This window comes from Sphaeramia orbicularis, chromosome 9 (genome assembly GCF_902148855.1).
Source record: "Sphaeramia orbicularis chromosome 9, fSphaOr1.1, whole genome shotgun sequence".
In the NCBI taxonomy this organism is placed as follows: domain Eukaryota; kingdom Metazoa; phylum Chordata; class Actinopteri; order Kurtiformes; family Apogonidae; genus Sphaeramia; species Sphaeramia orbicularis.
The window spans coordinates 18,187,515-18,202,679 of NC_043965.1; the positions used below are offsets into that span (position 1 = coordinate 18,187,515).

The following is a 15,165-nucleotide window of genomic DNA, read 5'->3' on the forward strand; positions in this document are numbered from 1 at the left end:
TTTCATTCATGAATTATTAAGAAAAAGACACAACCAGACTTGTCCAGTTAGATTCAGGTCTTATTTTGAGTGAGATAAACAATTGCATATGGATGGTTTGAATGTAATTTAATGGTAAACATCATATTTTGCATAAATGTGTTCATAAACACAGTGGATCTATGACTGATTTGGCTCATTAATAGTTACATTAATGACGTGATAATATTAAAATAACAGAAGCATTAACCATCTACTATTAACACTATTAGGTGGACTGATTATTGCAAATATTGTGGTTTTAACAGAAGCTTTAATAACTGTAAAACATGCTTGAAAGGCTTAAAGTTGATTGTTAAAGCTTCAGTAGGTTGTGTTTTTTGCCATTGGCACATTGTAATTCAGCCAAAGTTCCATTGTGTCCCATGGGACCTAACCTCATAAAAAATATGACTGGAGGTTAATGATGAGAAACGAATAATTTTTTGATTGAATTGTGCCACCATTTACCTACATGATCATTTTACAAGCCAAGACAGTGGTGTTTTGTAGCAAAAATAGTAAAGAATCATCTAGTTTTGTACTGGACAGTTCTTCTCGCACATGATACAGGTGTCCAACATCACAATGGCTGCTGGCTTTTGTACATTTTTCCTCAATTGTTGAGAGTGAGATGAAAAAGTAGTAAAAGAAAATGATTACAGTGTGATCACGCTGAACCTGCACTGACATCATCACTAGTCGCTTTTCCATTGGACATATGCACAAAACTTTACCGATATTTACAAAATGTTGAAAAAACAGAAGTGTGTAATGTGGGTTTTCCCATTAAATCACAATTGATTTGCTTATTTATTATCATGAGATGACACAAGAACTTATTCCATAAATATGGCAATGAACGTAAATATCATGTTGATTTACAGATATATTCATTATTATTATATATGACCCCTCTATCCCATACTAATTTGAAAATTATTCAGTGTCCTGGTGTGTCCACACATACCGCACCATGTTACTTTTAAAACTCTTCTTCTTTGCTTGTTGTAACGTCTGTAAACAGCCTTTTTTTTTATTCACGAGACTCTAGTTGCTGAAAAAGGTCTTTCCATTGCAGTTTTGCGTGATATACCAATTGTGCTACGCCCAAAAAAACTACCTCTTGCCAGCGCAAAAACTTTTTATCGAAAAACAAGAGTTTTGGCGAAACTGTCATTTTTCCATTAGGTAAATTTTTATGCGCAAGTTATATTCACACAATTTGACGATCAATGGAAAAGGGACTAGTGACGCTGAACAGATCACAGAGAGAGAGTTATAATAATAATAATGTAATATAAGTCTTTTAGTTTATATATTTTTTTCAGTCTGATAGTTTAACAGTTTTACCACAAACTGTGACTTTCTTGACTTGTAAAATTCTGTTATTTAATAAATCTATTAAATTGACAAACATCATATGTGTAAATGATGCATAAATTAAACAGGATCCAAAAAATTGCTTGTCTCTTGCCGCTGACTACGATACATTTTTGTTTGTTTTGTTTTATTTTGTTTCTGGGATAAAGTCCCATATGTGACAACCAAAAGAGGAAGTACTTTAGTTCTCTATTGGTCTGAAATGAACCCTCTGCAGGCTTTAGGGCACAACATGACAGCTCCCATAACTGTGATATTCCGAGGTTTTTTTTTTTTTTTATTCCATTAAAGGGGCCATATTTTGCTAAACCCACTTTTATTAGTCTTTGGTACATTTATTTGAGTATTTGGACCCTAATAGTTCAAAAAGTTTGAATTTGAACCCTCCAGGAGCTGCAAAGCTATCTTTATATTAATTTTGGCAAAAATCGAGTGGATTTCTACAACCTGTTTTAATTCCTGCTTAATTTGTTACATCTATAACTAGCTACGTCACAACACTTGCGCATATAAGGTCAAGACTTCCGACGAACATTTCTCCAAATACACCATAATTGTTTGCCAGCAGCAGCGGTCGTAGTAAAAACTGAATATATGTCCAAATGTCAAGCCGATTACGTAAAGTGTTCAGTTGCTGGTTGAACGGGACAGAGCAGCACAGCCACCAACCTGGAGGGGGCGGGGCCTGAAGTGGCTCATGTGCATTTAAAGGGCCAGCACTCAAAACAACCTTTCTGGTGTCATTACTCAGAAATAGGGTTGAAGATGGACCTGTGGAGTTGAATTAATGAAGAATTCATATCCAAGTATGGCAGTTACAGTTTATGTAGACCACAGAGAAATTTTTTTAAATGCATAATTCAATTTTTTAAAAAAAAGCAAAATATCACTTCTTTAAAGAACATGACAGTGCTTCATTCAGTCAATGCTTAGCACAGACAGGATAACACAGCAGGACAAGGTTTGTTGCTTCAAGTTCAGGTAGTTATAATTCATTTTTTCATTCTGTAGCCTTAATTTGTGTAAATAACTTTTCAGTTATGCAGGCTATAATCTCAAAAGTTCATGTTGTATGATCCAAAACTCCAAGAGAAGAAACTGTGGCCTAAATACAGCATCTTGAGTTATTTTATTATGTTATTATTTTAACTGGATTTGAAGGTTCAAAGAGTCATCAGTGTCAAAATGCCAGATAGTAGCTAGGGTGTTGTTGGTAAAATAGAAAGCTGCATCATGAATGCGAAATAATGCTGAACGGAAACATGTCAGTTTTTCCTTGTAGTTTTAATGTAGGGGAAATTAAGTATTCTGCATTTGTTTTACTTGAAGTATGTTTTTAATGATTATTTTAATGAAAAACAATGCAGTTGGAGTTGACAGTGTTGTAGATCACTTTCAGCTCATGTTGTGTCTAAAGAAATAAAACTTGTAAACTTGAGATATATTACACTTCAGAAAAGCTAAAGTGCTCCACAAAGACCAAAACAAAACCAGGACCAGAAACAGCCGAAGCAATTAAACCCACCGACAATAAACAGGCAAATCAATTACAAAGTGATTGCAACATAAAACACTGACAATAAAATGCAGACAAGCAAAGAAGCAGCGATAAATAATCCACCTTACACCAGGTTTGTGGTTTTCCACTGCTTTTTATTTTTTGCACAGAACTACTTCCTGTTTACTTCAAAGTGCAATTGATTTAAATTCCCCAAAAATTCTGATTAAGACTAGGAAGCTTCGCCACCAGATCTTCACAGCGACAAATCCTTGTTTAGACCCGATCGGAAGTCAGCAGGGAGCTAGAACCCTGAGGCCATGCAGATGAGATGAACTGTGGGGTTTTATAAGATACAGTTTCTACTAAAAAAAAAACAGAAAAAAAAAACAAAGTGAAAGACAAGACGAAGACACGGAGAGAGGATGACAGGATTAATGGAGTGATGTTTGATGGAGATGTAGCGAGACGGCAACTTGGACTGAACAGAAAATGGATTTTTTGTATGAAATTAGAAGCATGGAATGATTAGAGCGTGAGAGTGACACTGACAAAGACAGTGTGTCAAATATAGTGTGTGTGTGTGTGTATGTGTGTGATAAGGGGTCTGTGCCACCTTGGTAGCAGAGTACATTATGGCTGTTTGGACACATTAAGGGGCATTAGTTGAAGGAGCAGCCCTGAATAATGCATGGCCTTTATTTATGAGCAAAGTGCATACGTCTGCTGAAGCGCAGTGAAGCGGAGCATACACACACACCTACACACACAGACACACACATACACAAAAGTATATCTCCCCCCATTTTTTCCCCCCTCTCCACTCTCATAATCAAGAAATTTGGAGCACTAGTAACATGTATCCTCATATCCATGTACATCAATGAAAGTGGTGTGAAAGCACATCCGTGTGTGTGTTTGAAGTTCACGCTCTGTGTGTGTAGGTGTGTGTGTGTGTGTGTGTGTGTGTGTGTGTGTGCGTGTGTGAATTACAGTATTGTTGAAACATATCTAGGTTCTTAAAAAAAATCAAGCAGCAGACAGTCTGTGTGCTCCACTGAACAGATATCAGGTCTAACAGAACAGCCAACAAGCCCATTAACGTTTCACACCCACACACACACACATACACACACACGCACCCACGCATGCACACACACACACTCCTACATGCACAAACTCATACACTGTATTTACAACAGTCATACTCATCCGACTTCAGGCAATCCAAACTTTTGTCATTTTTATGATTTCCATCTCACACTGTGCTGACTTTTCCCCGATCTAAAGTGAAATGCCATCACACAGACTAAGAAACGCTTCATGAGAGGTGATTTATTTTTGGCTTATCCTTAGCTTGGGGTTTAAAGTGGATTCAGGGATGCTTATTCTGCGTTGTTTTATGAAGGAACTTTTTTATTTGCCTTTCTGAAATATCCCATAATTTATGCAGCATTTCTGCAGAATTTCAATTGATTTAATGACCATATCTTGGTTATTTACATTTCTCAGTCCATTAGCTTCAAGTCATTTCTTCCTTGCATGCTGATAAATGTGGATTTTTGCCAAAGTCGAAATCACTGGTTTCAGTTAATCTCACTTGTTGTTTTACACTACACTTAACTTTGAGAGATAGTGTGGAACACTGCAGCATATGAGGCCAAGAAATTCATCACATTGACAAGCTTGTTTTTCAAAAATAAAATCAGCAAAAAATGAATATTTAAAGCAAGTTTTTATCCTCCAGGTGTTGATTTTTTATTTGTATAGCTACTAAACTGAAACACCTTAGAGTTTCAATAACCCATAAAGACCCAGTGCTACCTTTACAGCAGTTCCCAAATGATTTTTTTTTCTCTCTATTTACTCTTTCTTAAGTGATTTATCAAAATTTATTATAATATTGTCCCTTATATTTAGATTTTTTTTCTGTAAAAATCAGGTATTTCCCATATATTAATTTATTGATCATGTAGATTTTCATTTCAGATTAAGGTTGAGGTTATTATATCAGAAACAAAGAAAACTGAAGGAAAAGTGACTTTTCACAAAAGATATCGAGTTAACTCTTCTTAAGTGATTTATTGATATTTATTATGACATTATCCTCTGTATTTTGCACTTTTTCAGTGAACATCGGGTATTTTCTTAAATTTAATTTACTTATGAGGAAATTCATAAAATCTCAGATTAAAGTTGATGATTATTAAATCAAAAACAGAGAAAACTGAGGAAAAAGTGACTTTTTGGCAAAAAAAAAAAACATTAACTGCACATTATTATGTGTCTCCATCCACTGTCACTTGTCAAACTCCATGGGTTTTACTGGTGAATCAATGTTGCAGAAGATGATGGTGTTTCCACGGTAACTACAGAGCCTCTGAATATCCAAAATGGGTCATATCTGATGACCATGCATTTTACACCAATTATTTACATGTATTGATAGGATTAATGGATCAACAGATATTAAACATTTGAGATCAGTAGATGCTTTTGATTGACAGTGGCTGTTTGGGTCTTTATGTCATCTTCCTCGCTGTCTTATGTAAGGATGTAAAGGTGTTTGAGGAGCTGGAGGTCAGGCACATGCTCAGGAGATCAGTCCTCGCTGTGTTTATAAAACCTTGGGGTTGCAGTTCATCAGCCTGGCAGCCACCTGCTCTGTCAGGGTGAAGGTTCAGAGAGACTTGCGCATCGTGGGGGAAAAAACACGCTTTCAAACACACACACACAGACAGAGGCCGTCACACCTCAGCAGCTCGGAGTCGAGGTGACAAGAACTCCTGGTGGCAGGCAGATGGAGGGAGGCAGCGAGGCCACACCTTTATCCACACACACACACTGAATCCCTGTACACTGCAGTATCATGGTCCCACCTGACTCCTAAAGTCTCCCTCTACTCAGAAATGAGGTCTGCTTATTGTTGCCTACTTCCATATTAATCATAGATGTGCACGCACAAGCAGGAATTTGTGATATAACCATTCCAGAGCCATTCGTGGTTAAGTACACTACAATCACAGGACAACTGCATGTATTAAAGAGGACCTGAAACAATAAAAACTACTACTGTAGTTTATTACCCCACCCCCCAAAGGGGAGGCAAGGGGTATTGTGTTTGGGTTGGTTTAGTTTGTTTGTTTGTTACACTCTAGCAGCAAAACCATTGGATGAATTCATACCAAATTTGGTTTATACATTGCCAGGGACCCAGAATAGCTCTCATTACGTTTTGGGAACAATCAGTCAAAGTTCAAATTTTTTATGAATTTTTAACTTTTTCGTCTCCCATTTACTTATAATGGGCAAGATTTTGATATGTCTATAAAAACATCAATTTTGTTTCAATTTACCTCAAACATGGCACATCTATAGAGGCAACTGATATGCTGGCATCACTACACATATAGACATGATGATATCAGCTGGATCGATGCCAAAATACACTACAATACGTGTGAGGGGTGAGGTTTGTTGTGTCTGGCACCACTTGTTTTCTTTGTAACTGGGATGATACTTGGCACTGTGATTACACTTGTTATTCACTTTAATTTATTAGAAAACAAGATTTTTTTATACTTTGACACCAGCAAGGAGCGGCCATCTTGAATTCAGCTAGCAGATGATGTCAGTTAGTGGGTTCATCTCTTCAAAATGCTCATAATGCTGTAGCGATACAATATTAAATATGATCATAGTTAATGTGACAAGTCTGAACAGATAAGGTTTAGATTATCTAAAGGAACCAGATAGTGTTCAATCATATTACATCCTGATATTAGGCTGTTTATGTAAAGTTAAATAAATGCAGCCTGTGATAGACCTGCTCAGAAAGGATTTAAGATCCTGATACAACTAAAAGTAAAAAAAAAAAAAGAAAGAAAGAAAGAAAGCAAATAGCTGAGGCAGAAAAAGATGAATGGATCGTTATCCTTATATTTAATATAGTATTGCTGTAATATCCTAAGCATGTTATACTGACATGATGTGAGTCATGACCTGCAGCCATCTCATGTGTTTACTTCAGTAACTCCTACTGGTGATTGAGTTAACAGCAGGGATGAACATCATCAGCTAGCTTGTTGGTGACAAAGTGAGAAACAGTTTTATAGTTTATAGTTTTATAGTTTTCTGATAAATCCAAGTGAATAACAAGTTTAACTGCACTGTCATATATTCACTAAGGTTCAAAGAAAATAAACCACACTAATACTGTCCAATGTTTCAGGCAAGGTTATAATAGTTTTGGATTTTTAATTATAGTTTAGTTTTAATTAGTTTTGACTTTTTTTTCTCTTATTCAGTTAGTTTTAATTAGTTTTTAGAGCAGGTTTGTTAGTTTTTATTAGTTATCGTTTTTTTCTGAATGCTTAGTTTTAGTTTAGTTTAGGTTAGTTTCAGTATTAGTTTTAGTTATTTCAAATATTTTATCTTCCTCATCATCCTATTCAAAGAAATTAGTGAGGCGCGGATATGGGTTACCCTGGACACTTTATTTGGGGGTCGGGTTAGGGCGGCTCATGGACTGAGCAGAGACACAATGTACCGTACAATGTATAAATTCCCTATAGCAGGTTGAGGGGGGGTGCAATCCATACACAACGTCACTTACGTGAAACAATGCGAAGATGTGCAAAGCATGAGAGGAGATGCACAAAGCAGCCAGCAGTTAAACCAGATAGAAACATATATAACCAGCTAACCAGCAGTTAAAGCAGATAGGAACATATTATAAACCAGCTAACCAGCAGTTAAAGCAGATAGGAACATATTATAAACCAGCTAACCAGCAGTTAAAGCAGATAGAAACATATATAACCAGCTAACCAGCAGTTAAAGCAGATAGAAACATATTATAAACCAGCTAACCAGCAGTTAAAGCAGATAGGAACATATTATAAACCAGCTAACCAGCAGTTAAAGCAGATAGAAACATATATAAACCAGCTAACCAGCAGTTAAAGCAGATAGGAACATATTATAAACCAGCTAACCAGCAGTTAAAGCAGATAGAAACATATATAAACCAGCTAACCAGCAGTTAAAGCAGATAGAAACATATATAAACCAGCTAACCAGCAGTTAAAGCAGATAGGAACATATTATAAACCAGCTAACCAGCAGTTAAAGCAGATAGAAACATATATAAACCAGCTAACCAGCAGTTAAAGCAGATAGGAACATATTATAAACCAGCTAACCAGCAGTTAAAGCAGATAGGAACCTATTATAAACCAGCTAACCAGCAGTTAAAGCAGATAGAAACATATATAACCAGCTAACCAGCAGTTAAAGCAGATAGGAACCTATTATAAACCAGCTAACCAGCAGTTAAAGCAGATAGAAACATATATAAACCAGCTAACCAGCAGTTAAAGCAGATAGAAACATATATAAACCAGCTAACCAGCAGTTAAAGCAGATAGAAACATATATAAACCAGCCAACCAGCAGTTAAAGCAGATAGAAACATATATAAACCAGCTAACCAGCAGTTAAAGCAGATAGAAACATATATAAACCAGCTAACCAGCAGTTAAAGCAGATAGGAACCTATTATAAACCAGCTAACCAGCAGTTAAAGCAGATAGGAACATATATAAACCACTTATAAACATATATAACCCAGTTCATCAGCAGTAAACCACACCTTAGCAGATATCTCATCTCTTAATCATCTCCAGTTCCATTATTAGCCAACTTTGCTTCAGTTCAGTTCAACTAGCTGTAGCTAGTACCATCAAACGTTTTTTAACATTCTAACAGGTTCCATACCTCTGTAATTGGATTAGTTTTCATCCTCCTCTTTTCTCCTCTTCTAAACTGTGCAGTTCAGGGCTTGGAAGGCCTTTTCATGGTGATAAACTCTCCAGTTTTAACCTGGATGCTAGTTCAACACTGACTCTGTCCTTTAGCTCTGCTCTGTCTCTGTCACTCACGCGCACACACACGGTACGCCAAAAAAAAAAAAAAACTCGACCCATGTATCACTACAGTAAACCCCAGACAGGACTGTGCTGCTTTGTCCCAGCTTTAGTCTGTATGTTCCAGGTAGAGTGGAGACCAGAAGACAACTGGAAACCACCAGTGACCAGACATGACAGACTGTGAAGTGTAGTATGGTGTCACCACCTCAAACTGCTGGAGCGAAATAAATCAATTTGATATCAATCCGATATTGACAAAGACGAAAACGAAGGGAATTGTATCCATAATTTTTATACGTTTTAGTTAGTTTTGTAAGCTCACGATACAGTTTCAGTTAGTTATCGTTTTTTTCTTTTAATTAGAGTTTTTATTAATTTCAGTTAACGAAAATGTTTTTTCAATTTTAGTTTTCGTCATTTCGTTCGTTTTCGTTAACGATAATAACCTTGGTTTCAGGTTCACCTTAAGTAGGATTAGAATGGAGTTTTCTGTGAAGAAGGACAAATCATGTGTCCAAGATTACATTTGCATGATCAGAGATTTGGTATTTTTAGTGATTCAATCATTTAAATACATTTTTGAAGAGGTTGATAAACTTTTGGAAAACAGTTCAATTACAGTTCAAAGCAGGGTATGTCTGTGTCTTTTGACAAGTTTAGAGGATTTTCAAATGAAACTGCAACATTAAAGAAGGGGAGATCCATCACTGTCTGAAATTAGACAGTCTCTGTTATGTGTACACATAACGATACCTCTAATTAGCTTCCTACAAATGTATGTATGGTGATCAAAGAATACAAACAGTTACAGGAAGACAAAGAGGAACTAGACAGAACAATGTGTTATGTAAATTATCTCATTTAACTAGAAGTGGATTGAACACAAACAGGCCACAGAGGTCTGAAGTGAGAAGTCAGTTCTCATGGTTTTAACATCTGACCATGTTGAATTAAGACGTGCAAGATGTGAGAATACATCCAAAAGCACTGCTCTGACAACCACAACAACAAGAGTATCTGTACATGCTTAGCAAGAGGAAAACAAAGAAAAACAGGAATAGAGAAATAAGAAACTTAACTGCAAAAGATCACACACCATACTCACTAAACATCATCATTTAAGGATGAAAACATTTTTGGAAGAAGTAACATTTTGTCTGTTTTAAAAAAAAATCTAGAAAGTTTGTTGACATGAGCCCCAGTGGAAGGACAGTAAAAACACACACACCTCATGTCTCAGTCTTTCGGGCAGTAAAAAGAACCTAGATCTTGCTCAGACGAACTGAGGGATTAAATAAGAAATCAGATCTGTAACGTATCTATTCTGGAGTGACCCTGTTCAAGTCACATGAATGTTGTCATAGAAGTTCATTAAAATCTGGACCTAGATGATATACTTAAGCTCTATTAATTCTGTGATACTGCATTGATCCCTGGAGGGAATATTGCTTTCGCTTGCCCTCCTGCACACAGAGCTCAGAGGTCATCTAAAAGCGGTGGTCCTGCAGCTGACAGGGTTTCAGAGACTGGCTTAAGGGCACATCAGCAGCAGATAGATGTCTGTCTGTCAACCTTCTGGGCAACAGCTAAAGTTTTTATGCAAGAGGATGAACCTCCTACTCACAATAAACTGGAACACTGTCATTGCACCTGAGTGGAATATTGATAAGGAGTGACTTTAAGTGAAAGTATATGTAAATACATGAAAATAGTTCCCTCAAAAAAATCCCTGCAAAACTGTACACACCAACTACAAAACCTCAAACTAAACAGACAAAACATCCTGCATCTCTTTCAAAGGGAAACGATTCATGCACTTGTCAAACTCATACGGTCTGTGCAAAGCACATTATCAAAACACAGAGGAAAATGTTCCAACAGTCTTCAAACAACACAACAGCAGTGGCAGTAAGCACAAACACTTCAAAACAAATCTCAGCTTCTTTTTTGGGGCTGGTCACAAGACTGCATCCACATCATATGAAGTAGTGAGTTGTATTTACAGTTACGTAAAAAAAAGTGTCGTAGCATTACAGAGCATAAAATAGGATAGACTGCCGTGTAACTGCGAGATTCAGTGGGTAAAGAGTCTGTTTGTGTTAAAATAGTCAGAAAAACTGCAAATGAGTCTGTTTAGCCCCAACAAGAGTCTTCGATATATCAGAGTAGCAAAACTTCCATAGCCTCCTGCTGTAAAAAATGGTGGACGAAATATGCACCTATTTCTGGGTTTTGGAGGGGCCGGTAGTTCCTACATAAAGTGTAACGCTGTCGGAACACATTCATTTCTATTGCAGCTGATCTGGCAATTCCAGCGTTAAGTTCATAAGATATCGCCATCTTTCAAATTATCGAGTGTATTTCCTGTATTAGCGGACATTTATGTTGTAAATTCTGTTTTCTTTGGTATGTGTTAGCGTTTGTATAAATGTATATCTTAAACAACTGTTATTTTGGATTTTCAGCTGTAGCCCTATAGTTTGCTAGCTTGACTTGTCCAGCTGTTGAGATTTAACCACTATAACCACAAATTATGGAGTTCTTAACATAAGGTAACATTAGTACAAATGTTGTTATCAGTGGGTTTTATTTTAGTTGTTTTGCTGAACCTGGTGGTGTTTGGTTCAGTTTGTCAGATGAGGTAATGTGCTACTTAGGAAGAGAGTTGGTGCAGAGCTGAGCTCTGCCAACAGAAGTTCATTAAAGTTATTATTAATGATTTAAAGGAAACGAAACCTCTGTACCTTGATGTAAGATCTGACTCATCCTATAAGAAATCTGTATAATTAATAATTTAATAATTTTAGCATCAGCGCTAATGCAACATACTAAGTTAGCCGCTATGCTATCAGCTGGTTAATGCCTTATTGTGTGTGTTATCAGAGCAGAGCTTGGCAGACACACAGTGTAATTGTAAAACTTAAATAATTGTCTATCTCCTTATGAGTACAGGACAATTGCAGAATGAAAGAACTTGTAAAGTTAGCACCCCTCACATAAGTAACCTATCCAAGCTAACACCAACCCTTTCCCCCAAAATTTAAGTTTTCAAAGTAATAAATGCACTCCTTTTGGTGGTCAACCCCACTACTCAAAAGTATAACACACACAACAATACATACAGTAGTGCAACAATTATTGTGTGGGGTTTATTTTGAAATTTACCATGTTCACTGCTATTTCTCCCATTGAATAACATGGGAGCACTCAGTCCATTTGGAACAATTCTGGCTTACGAGAACCACGTGATCACCAGAGTGGCGACATCAAAGCGTGTCATAGTTCTCTTTATAGGGCTCTGGCCCCAACAACAGAGCAAGGAGTGAGACCACTTCTTATTATTGATACGCTATGTTCACATTTAACCAAATAAGTCGTACAAAGGGGGAAGAAACTGCTGATGATCTCTGAGGTAAAACACTACTCACATTATTTGGTGGTTTTTAAGAGTGTGTTTTAACATTTTAACACTATAGGTAAAAATAAGTGCATCTTATCTAGGGTCTGCTGTTTAACTTTGATGGTGACAGAGGTCTGATTCATACAGTAGCCTCTGTACAGTCCTAATGGTCATGACTGCACCTTCACCACCTCCTGGTGTCCTGCCAATTAAACTCAATCAATTCAGTCTCCCACATATTGACCTGCTTTGGACAGTAACAAAGTCATTGGACCCAAATTCTGGCATGTTCCCAAAATGAAAAAAATAAATAAATAAAATCAAAGGAAGGTCATGGAGGGTAAACCCAAAGACTCCAGAGGGAGGAACAGTGATTTGGATTTACAGGGTGACCTTGATGGTTTCCAGACAGTAGGAGGGGGTGCAAATTGCAAGCTGGGTGGCAGTGTGTGTGTGTGTGTGTGTGTGTGTGTGTGTGTGTGTGTGTGTATGAAGTTAGCGATGGTTTTCATTAATTTGGAGAAAAGGCCTGAGTTTGGATTGTGTGGTAAGTGTGTGTTGTGGTGTGACACAGAGGAAGGAGGTGGGTGTGTGGAAGTTTAGCTGGAAGGCATTAACAGCCATAAAGCACTTGGTCAATCAAAACCACCTCTTTCATGGCACTTCATGCCTTCCTCCACGTGTGCATTCAATCTAGCATAGTCTGCATGAGTGTATGTGAGAGTAAAACCCCCCCCAAAAAAACCCAAAAGGACAAAAGGAAGCGCGTATGTCTGATTTTTGTCTACATGGTGGAATAAATCTGTATTTATTTGTGTTTTTGTGTGTATGTTGTGTATCTGTGTGAGCTGAGGGGGTGAGCAAGCCAGTCTGGAGAGTCAGTGGGATACAGAGCTCAAAGAGAGAAATAGAGCGACAAAAAAAGAAAGGATGCACCACCAGTGGAGCTCTGTGAAAATAGCAACACAGCAGATGCAGTGATTAGGTGTAATTTGTCCAGCTAAGTCGCATTGTGGATGTCTGTGTTATGTGTGTATGTATTTCCACCTACATCTATGTCTCTGAGTCACAGTTTCCGCCTAATTTTTAGCCACTGCTGAACTGCCGCCTAGGAGCTTGGCTTGCAGATTTGTGTTCTCCAACATTTTAAACCATCAAATTATAAGCAGTCTGCAGCTAAAGTGTGAAAACGGGACACCGCCGCATTGCAAAGTTTGCACACGTCCTAACGATCCACAAGTTTCATCCCATAATTCTGTTTAAATTTAAAGGTGCAAAAAGCAATATATACAGGACACAGTTAGTAATGAGGTAGTGCAGTCAGTATTAACCCATAAAGACCCAGTGCTACTTTTGTGGCACTTCTAAAATATTTTTTTTCCCTCTATATTAAACTCTTCTTAAGAGATTTATTGCCATTTATTATGACATTATCCTCTGTATTTGGCATTTTTTTCAGTGAGCGTCAGGTTTTTTCCTAAATTTAATTGACTAATCATGTGGATATTCATAAAAGCTCAGATTAAAGTTAATGATTATTATATCAAAAACAGAGATAACTGAGGAAAAAGTGACTTTTTTGGCAAAATACATCATTAACTGAACATAAATTGTGTCCATCCACTGTCATTTATGGAACTCCATGGGTTTCTACTGATGAATCAATGTTGTAGAAGATGATGGTGTTTCCATGCTCACTACAGAGCCTCTGATCGTCCAAATGGGTCATATCTGATGACCATGAAAAGATGACAAACTGTATTTTACACCAGTTATTTTCATGTATTGATAGGATTACTGATTCAGAATTCATTAAATGTTTTAGATCAGTAGATGGTTTTGGATGTTGGTGAGAAAAGTCAGTCATTTTACATATGAAATGTGTGATGTGAAAGGTGCATTTTATAGCTAAAGATCTTGACTGATGTAGCTGTAAAAGACCCCAAAATAGCTGCTACATAGGAGATCAGCCTCACTGTGTGTCCATATTGACTCAAGAGCTGAACCATTGAGACACCAATCAGACTAATCGTCCATTTTGGACAACAAAGCCACCAGAAGCCAGTTTGGTTTATTACTGTCGCCGTAGGGTATCGTTTGGCCAAAACACCACACCAACTGTGGCATCATCTGTACCTCCATCCATCCCCTGCTTCTCTGTTTCTCTTCCTTCTCCCCTTCCGTCATTATCAAACCTACTCCATTCAGTAAAGCTCAGTCCCTGGAGTCTTACCGGCCAGGTGAGAGGGATCTATACGGTCGTTGCCATGGCGAGCTACCAGCACAGAAACACCTGATGATGCAGGTACATTATTTCTGTCCCTCTGTCTGCACTCTTCATATCATCTGTGTCATACTCTCTATCCTTTTCTCTTTAACTGTCATTCAATCTTTGTAAACGTACATAAAGACCATCTGTCCTGTTTGTTTTGGTTTCCTTCATCTGCCACGCTTGTACAGTTTGTAACCCAGACAACCTCCACTCACGACCCAGATAATATTTGGGCTCGCTGGCCCGTGATGATATTGACCAGACACAACTAGCCCACCCCCATCTGTCAGCTCACCCTCGTTCCAGACACCCATATGTACACAAGTGTGGCGCTCACACACACAGAAAGTGACACTGAATTAACCCGATAGAACCAAAATGATAGCGTCTGATGCCCTGCTGCCTCTGCTGCTGTGCCAAGAAGGCTGCAACCAAATCTACCCATACCCCACACCCCCCGGTTAACAAACACGCACACTCATCCTGCACCCCTTAGTGTCTCATTTCCCCTCTGTCGCTCAGTGATAGTGGGGTTAAATCCACTCTGACAGGTCAGGCTCCTCTCACTGTCAGGCCAAGCTGTCGAGCTTACTGTCACTATGAGACAGCCCACATATGTGTGTGTCTGTGTGTGTGAAGATGTAAACAAGGACACTGGCAGCAG

The 15,165-nt window shown here is 37.8% G+C and overlaps 1 protein-coding gene across 1 annotated transcript in view; it reads left to right on the forward strand.

Annotated features, from left to right (window-relative positions):
- The first annotated feature begins 14,429 nt into the window (after positions 1-14,429).
- Positions 14,430-15,165, forward strand: part of hs3st1l2 (heparan sulfate (glucosamine) 3-O-sulfotransferase 1-like 2) — a 30,163-nt gene continuing 29,427 nt past the window's right edge. Inside the window, exon 1 of the mRNA XM_030142659.1 lies at positions 14,430-14,534. The gene's annotated coding sequence lies outside the window, so the exon portion shown is untranslated. The remainder of the gene's footprint in view (positions 14,535-15,165) is intronic.